The following is a 10,337-nucleotide window of genomic DNA, read 5'->3' on the forward strand; positions in this document are numbered from 1 at the left end:
CTTTCAATCATTGTTGCGCTTGTATCGCATTATAAGTTTTGAAACGTAAAACATAAAAATATGACATTATTGGGAGCTTTTACAGTGACAGCTTACATTTATACGATTTTTAAGCAGTCTGCCAGACTGTTATAAAGATCTCATTGATTTACGTTATGTTAGCAGTGGTTTTGGCCATATAAATATTGGTTGGGTTGCATTTTTTTAAATTTAGATAAATTCTGGCTATCGCTTTCACATGTGAGAGGCTTTACAGAGCGATCTCACAGAAGAATCATTTTTCATTTTTCACTTTCAGTGTACAGGTTTTTAATCCGAAGAATGTTTGGAAAGGTTCCGTGGATGTTAAAGGTTCTTCACGGAAACTTAACAGACAGTAAAGCCTGCCTCTATTTTTTGTTTCTGGTTTCAGAGTTAGTATGCACTCTAGAGATCGCGTTCATCCTGGATGGCTCAGAGAGCGCCAAGGGCCTTCTGTCTTCGACCGAAAGCGCTTGCGTCGTTCCTTCAGCAAGCGCGTGGCCCAGATGCAGGTGTCTGACTGGCATCTGAAACCCATATGGCGCCATCTACTACAAAGCAGCTCGGTCCCACATCGACCAGCACTTCAGAAACTGGCAGGACCTGACGCCTTCCTGGGCGACTGGAGGACGCCATCTACATCGGCCAGGGAACGTACTCACGTGCGCCATATCCAACGCCACTCCAACTCTTTCGCCAGCGTTGACCAAGGAGCAAAAGCGTGAGGGTCGCCTCTGCTCATGACCGACGGGCGCCGACCACCCGCGCAATCCCGACATCATGATGGCGGTCGCGAGGCCAAAGGCCACAACGCAAAGATCTTCACAATCGCCATCGGAACTTGGCAAAGGACAACGTGGAACAGCGCCAAACTGCGCGTCGTGAAGCGGCAGCTCCGCGCAGCAGTACTTCCACAGCCTCACTGACCCTTAAACTAGAGGAACGGCCCTGCAGCAGCTCGGTAGACATGCACTTCATCTGTCGGGCCCCGTTATAGATAGGAATGAATGATTCAAAGGAAATGAAAAGAGAAAGCGGAGAGATGCATTTAGATGGCACGACTGAGTTATAGACAAAAAGAACTAATGAATTGAAAAATTAATTTTGAAGGGCTTCCTAAGCGACACACAAGATCACGCTGTGCAGCAGAACAGAGCATGCTAATCTAAATTATGAATTACTTAAAAATGTTTTTTTAATTTAATATTTCATGAATCACACGTATAACTTCTAATCATTTATGCAAACACAAAAGCAGCAATTGAATAAAAATTCATATAAATAATATACACTCACACACATAGGTTATAAGTATATATATATATATATATATATATATATATATATATATATATATATATATATATATATATATATGCTTGTGTGTGTGGGTGTGTGTAAACTATGCATGAAGTATGCATAAACAATATAAGTATGCATAAACACAAAATCTAAAACAGAATATGCTCATATTAATTGTAAAATAATAAAATATGAAAAAAATTAATTTTTCATAGAAACACACACACATAAAATGTACCAGAATCTAATAAAAAATGTAATAGAAATATAGAATTATGCAAACACTCAAATCACCTTTAGGCAAAAAAATAAACCCTGTAATTGAGATTTAAAACGGAATTACAAAACTAATATAAAATGTGCTACTTAAAATATATTAGTAATGTATCATTTGCAATATGTGTGTTTATTTAACTTTGATCTAGCCTTTGATCTAAAGAGAAAACTGAACTAAAGAACAAGCAAAAAATACAAATGAGCTACTAATACTCAAGCAATGTTGAATTCCAGGCACACTTTTTAATAAATAATTACAAAAGACACTGAACCCTGAATCTAAACTGCTTGATCATTAAAAAATATAAACTATATTAGTCACCCATTCATTCCTACTGAAAAGCGGAGCACTGAAACACTGTGACTGATTTCTCAGAGCTTTACTTTCCCAGCTTTTTCCTTGGCTGACCAGCTGAGCTCATTCATTTAGCTTTGCTTTGTACTTCTCGTAGTATATCTGCAGCCTGCAAGCGTTGCTGTAATGTTGGGCCAGGAAACGGGCGTCTAGGATTTTGATCGATGAGGGTTTGAGACGCAGCTACCAGTCTGGCGCTCCCGAGGCTCGGTTCACATCAGTGGGTGCAGTGGATTTTCCACAGAAGACGGTTCTCTGAAATGTCAAGTACTGTCTGAGGATCGTACAATGCAGGCCTTCTTTGAAACGCAGAATGTAAAGTTTCATGCGTGATCTTAAATAAAGAATGTGTTTAAAAAAGCACATGGATTTGTGTTCTAATTCTCTTTCATTTTTTTTCAGAAAAGAATTGGCAGCACTGGGAAGTGGCACAAGAACAGATTAAACAAAGCGATATACTAAAAAAAAGGTCTATTCTTAAGGATGTCTACCTAAAAGTGAACATTTGTCATCATTTACTTCAATACCTGGAGTTTTTCTATATTTTGAACACAAAGAAGATATTCTTGAATGATCAAACATATGTTGTTGTCTATTAAAATAGCACAGCAGGGCAAAATGACTATGGAGTCAATCGCCATTTTCATAGTTAAACAGAAAAACATAGATAATGTGGAATGTAAAGACACGGTGAGTAAATGGATGAAAAATGTTAGTTTAGTGTTCAATCTGAAAAAATTACGCGCACACCCGTTGTATTCTCCCGCCAGAAAGTCCTGCCACTGTGTGTTTGTGTGGAGAAAGGTGATCATGGTCCCAGGAGTCTTTCTGTGGAGATCATGAGATGAAAACTGGTACATTTTAGCCATTAGTGTGTCATTTACTTAGAAAGTCATTTAGTTAAAAAGTGGTATGCGCACAGCAGAGTGACCGGGCCGCATGCTTCAAGGTGAGTGAAACACCAGCTATACCATGAGCATTAGATTCAGTGTGTAATGTTGTTGATCTGACCGTTTTACAGGGGAACGAGCACCCGGCCCATAGGAATCAGAAGTGGCCTGAGGGCGCTAAAATCATAGTCACTTTACAGTCTGCAAGCATTGGCAGACTCTCTGACTATCACTTTCTCTTCCGTGGTCTCTCATCAACAGGGAAGACCTGGGTCTACAAAGGTGGGCATAAGGTGAAACTCAGTATTTTACACATTATATCGCTTAAGAAGGTTGGTAGAATCCATTTTATACAAGACTGATAAATGCAAAGGTTGGAAGATTTATTTTAGGCTATTTTATGTCACCAAGGCTGCACTTTATTTAACTGCAAGTGGTAAAATGTTAAATAGTAGATTTTAACTTTATCAAACTGGTACATCATACCATTTCAAGGACTGCAGACATACTGGTAAGACTGAGAGTGAGGCTGAAAATCAATCATGTACTACAGGAATAAATTATAAATTCAAACATATTCAAATATTAAGTAGCTATTTTGTAAGAATATTTTGGCTTATTTTTTTACTGTATTTTGATCAAAGAATTGCATGAGACTTTTCAAAAGTATATTAATTATTCTAAATTGTTGTATGCCAAATAAATATTATGCAGTTATATATTAAATTGCACGATTTATATTCTTGTGTAAAATTTGAATATTAATATAATCTTGCTTTAATGAACATCTTCATTGTTCCACAAAGCAAAATCTTGAAAAGTCTTGAGTCGTGGTTTCTAGGGGAATTTCCGCGTAACTGTGGACCAATGGACAAAAGGGTAAGGTATGTCTTCTAAATAATTTAATATATTTGTATCGCAACACAGAACATCATGACAAAGACACCATTTGACAGGGCACCTGTATTTGAGCTGGCACCAGAGGAGCAGGTAAGGTATGCGATTTACCACTGATATGCATGTTATGATCCCATGACTCACTTAACCAGCTATTGAATTAGTATGGCAGTTTTTCATAATGTAGGATACTTGTTCAGTTATTTTAGTGTTTAATTTGATTCTCAAACTCGTAGGTGCTTTTAGTGTTTGTAAATCACGACACAAAAGAAAAAACAGCCCACAGGCAAAGAGATTTTGATGAACTAATCAATAAACTAATTTGGAACGTCACATGTTTCAAAATTACAGTGTAAAATTTTAAAAATTACAAAATAATACCTGGTAAAACATTGTCACTTGAACTAATTTATGTCAGAATTCAGAAACAAGTTTCCTGACAGTGTGTTGGTGAAAGAACTGTATTTTGATTTTGGGAGAACCCAACAGCAGTGAGGTAAGGTAAGGCTTCACCATTATACTGACACTTATTTGCTCGAATGACTCACAACGATTAATTTGCAATGACGCTTTTCTAAACCCTCTTTTATGGAATGATGGGAAGCTAGTTCCAAAGCAGCACCCAGGCAAAAATACTGCTTGAAAAAAAAGGACAGGCAAAGATGAAAATGTGTTTTTATGTCAATATGAATAGAGCTTGGGATTCTGGAGAAAAAGCAATTTGTTTCGTGATTCATATTGGCTTCTTTTGAGAGATAATAAATTTTACATATACAGATATTTAGAAAGCTTTTCATTCACTAAAGCTCATGAATTTTATTTTCAATAATCCATAACTACTTCTGCTTTTTCTGACATTTAACTGTATAACTGTGTATAACAGATACTATAGTATTTGGTCCATATATGTACAATTACATTACATTAAAGCTTAAAAACAACGATCACAGTCTGGCCATGACAACCTCGAAGAGCATACAAAATATACGTGATGGGTAGGCATAATGCTGGTCTTGTAGTAATCTGCTATGCTGTTACAGCAGTATTACTGGCACGCATGTATATTTGGAAATATAGATCTATGCAGTGTGGAGTCAGAGGCAAAGGCTTTGTAGTTTACAATCATGAAGCAAATGTTAAATAAATATTCAAGCACGCGGCTGCTGAGGCCAAGAAAACTCATCAGATTATCAGACTGAATGGTAACCATCGTCATTATCAATTACTTTATCCCACACGAGGCAGAACATCTAGAGTGAATCGATACATTTGCACCATCATCCTGCTTGCCAGAACTCCACAGATAGTTACGACTGTAAAGAAAACATTAAGCTCTGATTAAACTGTAAAGAAATAAAAGAGCAAAGTTGAGTAGAAGTAACGCACACAATGCGTCATGAATCTCTAAAATCTTCGGTTACAGTTTATAGATACCGCTTTATTAGTTGTACAAAGCGCGGTTGTGACATGTCGCTCTGAAGGCAACGTATGCACATGGTCATCTTCGTGATGTTTCCTCTGTCACTTCATGCAATGATCGGCAGATTACCAGAATCAGAAAGTAATGTTCATACAAAGCAGGAATCCAGGCTATGATACGGTTTTTTCTGATATCACTTGTGCAGTGGATTAGCTAAGAGACAGATTAGTTCAGATTACACTGGGTCAGGTCCTCAAACCTACATTTGAATGAAAGACGCAGCAGCCTAAAAATGCCATATCATCCGGCGCGACGTGACTTTGGCCTGTGGTCAGAACTAAAATAAAATTTAAATTCGCTAAAAATGAAGACAGGTTAGGTCAATCAAGATCTTCTGGTTGTAAATAGCGCTGAGAGAAATTTAGCATTACGCCACTTAAGCTCGCCAATGGATCTCACATTGAATGGGTGCCATGAATTTGGAGCGCAAAACATCTGATAAAACACATGTACAATAACTGCAAGTCACTAGAAACTACCCAGTCCACTGTCACAGCCTTGTGAAGTGAAAAGATGTGCATTTGTACAAAAAACAATCTATCATTAAGGCATTTTGTGCATTTTAATACACTTTATATACAAAAGTTGTTTTTAGTGTCAGCTATAAACTATGAAATTAAGGAGAGTTAAAATATCTAACAATGCATTTGTTTCTCTTAGTATCAACACATAATTTTTAGCTTCACAAGACATTAATTGATAATTTGATGTGTGATTATATATTGTTATGATTTAATCATAGCTGTTTGGACTTAATTTGACGAAATTATTCACTGCAAAGAGGATATTTCAAATTTGTCTAAATTTATTTATTATTGCATATATATTAGTCATAGTCATTGCATACATTATTTCTTGGCTGAGCTTGGTACCTTTAGTACAATGTAAACATAAATTTCTAACCTGTTTCTTCATTATTTCAATTAGGGTCTGAAAGGGCCTCCATAGAGACACAGGGTCATGAAAGAGGGTACAGCGCTGACCCCAGTAGACTCAGCATCTTCCATTTCTTGCAGTGACGCCTGTAACTTATACATTTGTGACTTAAAGAGAGATACAGAGGAAAAGAATGTCACAGCTTCCACATGGTTTAAATGTAGACTTTACTGTTTGGGCTGGGAAAGCTTAAGAAAGAGCATTTTAGAAAACTGACAAATATATATAACAGCACATCTTAAAAAGCAAAAACCCTGAAACTTTAGACACAAGGGGTGTCTTTATGCTCGTAAATGTCAGTTGAAGATATACGAGAGAAACATGTATCAGAAACCTTTCTACCATAACTCTATATAGATGGTCGTTATGGAATATTATTATAAAGTAAAAAGTTAAATTTAGTACTACATATGTGCTCAAGATGACTGAGAGATTTGTACAATATATATCAGCTCGAAATTTACATGAACTTGAATGATATGAAGATCTAAATGAACTACTCAAACTTGGGCTGAACCAAGGTGATCGAGGGCCGACAGCCTGCACTCACCGGGAGAGATATTGAGTCGGATTTCCTGGTCCAAGGTAAACTTCTATAGACATTTGAAAGAAAATTCACAGGGATGCATTGAAATTCAATAAAAAAAGGACAACCATGTTAAATGCCAAATATAAATATATTCCATACTAGATAAATGCTGTTCCAAACTATATTTATAAAAAAAGGTATTACAGTCACACACCCATAAGCCTTAAAGTTCAATCTTAAAATCATATAATAATATATATACAGCATATTAGAATGATTAAGGATCATGACACTGAAAAATACGCTGAAAATCCAGTTTTGTGCATTAGACAGTAATAAATTACATTCTAAAATATATTAAAATATAAAACTGTTATTCTGAAATTGTAAGAATATTTAAACATTATTAATGTTTTAATATACAATATAAAAATTATGGGATGTGACTTTATTTGACACAAAAAAGCATAACAGTATACTCTTTTAGTATGTTCTTTTCACAGGTAAGAACCTGCATGCAGGGGTATTTTATTCATTTTTTGAGATATCTTAAACTTAACTCCATGTGTGGTTGTTTCTAGGAGACAAAGGAACCCGGCGAGCAGGTCTCTGGCTTCAGCCTCAAGGGAGGGTCAGCCTAAGCAACTTGTAAGTAAAAACAGCATATGTGACTTTTAAAACACGCACGTGTAGATTATAACGATATAATGAAACATAAGTCACGAAGGGTCCCAGGTTTACTAGAGCACAGGGGAACTCCAGGAGCTCCAGGTGAAGGTCTTCCTGGGCCTACAAATACTTTGATTATAGAACACTGTTTCATTGTAAGTGAACCTTTGAAGTAAGAAAATATTTCATGATCTTCATGAAACAAACGTATACTAATAAAGAATCTTTGTGCTTGAGCTTCAGACTCAAGTGCTATTATTTCCTTTTGCAGTGGAATAAAGCCATTTATGACTAAATTTTTTAATGTGTTATTGTGTTAGGTGATCATAAGGTCAAAGTATACAGGTGATGGACCCTGGTGTTATGGAATTAAAGGTGGTAAAAGGTATGTCAGCAGCTGCGTGAGACCTTACTGTCTATATAAAAGCCTTTATGCATTTAATTTAGCCCCTGAATGCATCTTGTAGGGCGACGAGGACTCTCCTGGATCACCTGGACCACAGGAATGCCTGGCAGGGGATCTAAGGAGAGAAAGTATTTGTTATTTTCTGAATTTGCATTTTTGATATCAGTATTCGTAATACTAGTGATGCCGTTATAGCTTTTACTATTTTTAGTGATCAGCAATGTCAATTTATTCATCTGATTAAAATATTTACATAACATGTACATGGTTTATGCGCTCTGAAACGAATGATACCTGGAAACACTTGCAACGCTTGCGAGGATGTACTACAGCATCAGCAAGAAAAATGCTTTTTCTAGCTCTTAGAAGCCCGGCACTAACCTGCCACAGAAATATCTACATAAAATTCAAATCAGAGAGGATATCAAATTAAGTGAGTTTTTACTTGGAACATGCTAAAAATAATCTACACGGTATGTTAGAGAAAAAGTAATCTGTTTATGTTAAAGGTATTATTTAAAATAATTTTTACTCATCCTAGGAAAAATCCATCTCTTGATTGAAGAATGTTTTAGAGCATTCTCATTGCAAACAAGACAAAAGTTGAGTCTTAAAAAAGCATTTTTGCAGCATATTTTTCTAAATGAATAAAATCAATGCAAATATAGATCCACTTGGTAACTGCTAAGAAATGTCCAAAAAGAACCTTCCATTTATCAAAAAATCCTAGAAAATCACCCAGAAGACTATCATAACAACCCAGGTCACTCAATAATCCACACAACCATAAGGCCCAAGCCCACATCACTTCTTTCTCCTAATTGTCATTTTTATTTTATATCTAAAGGGGGAATCAGGACCAGCTGGCCTTACTGGTCAAAGAGGAATCCTGGGATAGGGACTCGCTGGGCCAAAATCTTCGCTATTCATCTGTAGATTGCCTGTCCATCTGCCCATCTATCCCTATATAGCATTGTGTTTTCTTCGCTTTCTTCTCAGAGAACAGGGCTCTCTGAGAACGTGGAGTCCCTGAGAAAGAGCAATCGGAGAACCAGGACTCCAGTGAGCTGGTTGGCCTCAGCTGCAAAGCCATATGACACAAAAGCAGAATAGCATCAAGTAGGAAATCAGAGTTGTATTTATGGGTTGATGCTGTAGGGGCATGTCCTGATGTCACGAGGTTTACCAGGTGAGGCAGGTGTACCAGGAGGAAGATGGAGCCATGGGGCCAAAGGTCAGAATGCTTTAATGCCGTACAGAAGGATAGATAGCACATGAAAATCAAAACATCCAATATCTTATAATATACTATATCTTGTTTCTTTAGTGATATAGGCTTACTAGGACCCAAAGGCAAGACGGACTCCTGGAAGAGGCACTGCCTGGGAGACAAGGTAATGTGTGATGTGTTTACTGATTCTTCAGACAAAACTGAAGAGTATTAACATTGTTGGTATGTTATATACACAATACAGGATCTAAAAATGACATTAAATGTACTAAATGAGGCTGTATCTTCTTCAATAGGTGTTCGAGGAGCACCGAGGCCACCAGGACCTTTTGACCACATGCAGGGTCAAAGGCAGGAAACAATTTGTTCATCTTAACAAAAACAAAATACCACAAAGAAAAGACTCAGCGCCTGGCATTGCTAGTATTCACTGACAACTAATGAGTTACAGTGCATATTTCATTTAAAATAGGGGGAACCAGGCAATGCTGGAGTCTGCAGGTTACTGGGCCCCAGGAAGGGGCATACTGGGACCTAAGGTATGATTAAGAAATTTCAGGCAAAAGAAGCTGTATCAAAATAAATCTGGTAAACTAAACTAAATCATTATCGAAAGGATTTATGAAAATTAAGACATTTATGCCATCGTAAACCCTTTACAGCATTTAAAATTATTCAGGGGCAGTTAAGCAAATAACAAATGAAAATTCTAATTCTGGCCTTAAGCTGTTGATCATTACATTAACTTAATATTGTGCATACTATAAACTCAAATTTGAACTTTAAAAGCTTTGATAGGTAAAGATAAGGAGAATAAGTGGCCAACCAATTTTATTCAGTGTAAGCTTGTGAAGAAAGACTCATAGTGTTTAATGTGTAAAGTATATATTATAACTGTGGATTTGATAAAAATCATAAAATTGTTTTTAGGCTCAAAATAATCACAACACTACAAATTACAAGTTCTTCTAACTCTGTGTATTTGTTGGTTGAAATACACGAATCAGAAGTACAAAAATGATCCAATCTATTTCTGCTATTTATCTATTTTGAGCAACAATTACTTTAAATTGCTCTGAATGAAGACCAATTTATTATTTTTTAAATACTGATTCATATATATTTAATGGAAGATAAAGCTTAGGCGCTTGATGCAACGTTGTTAAAAGTCTCTATATAGAAATAAATGATTGATTGATTGATAAACATCTATATCCCAACTGTTTGGGCTAACAGTACGTGTATGTAATTGACTGAAGAGATCTCAATACCATGTTCATCTTCCCGGTAGCTTATCCAGGGTCAGTCGGTCCACCAGGTCCCACTGGAGAACCAGGGATAGGCA

The sequence above is a fragment of the Puntigrus tetrazona genome, unplaced genomic scaffold, assembly GCF_018831695.1.
Source record: "Puntigrus tetrazona isolate hp1 unplaced genomic scaffold, ASM1883169v1 S000000466, whole genome shotgun sequence".
Taxonomy (NCBI): domain Eukaryota; kingdom Metazoa; phylum Chordata; class Actinopteri; order Cypriniformes; family Cyprinidae; genus Puntigrus; species Puntigrus tetrazona.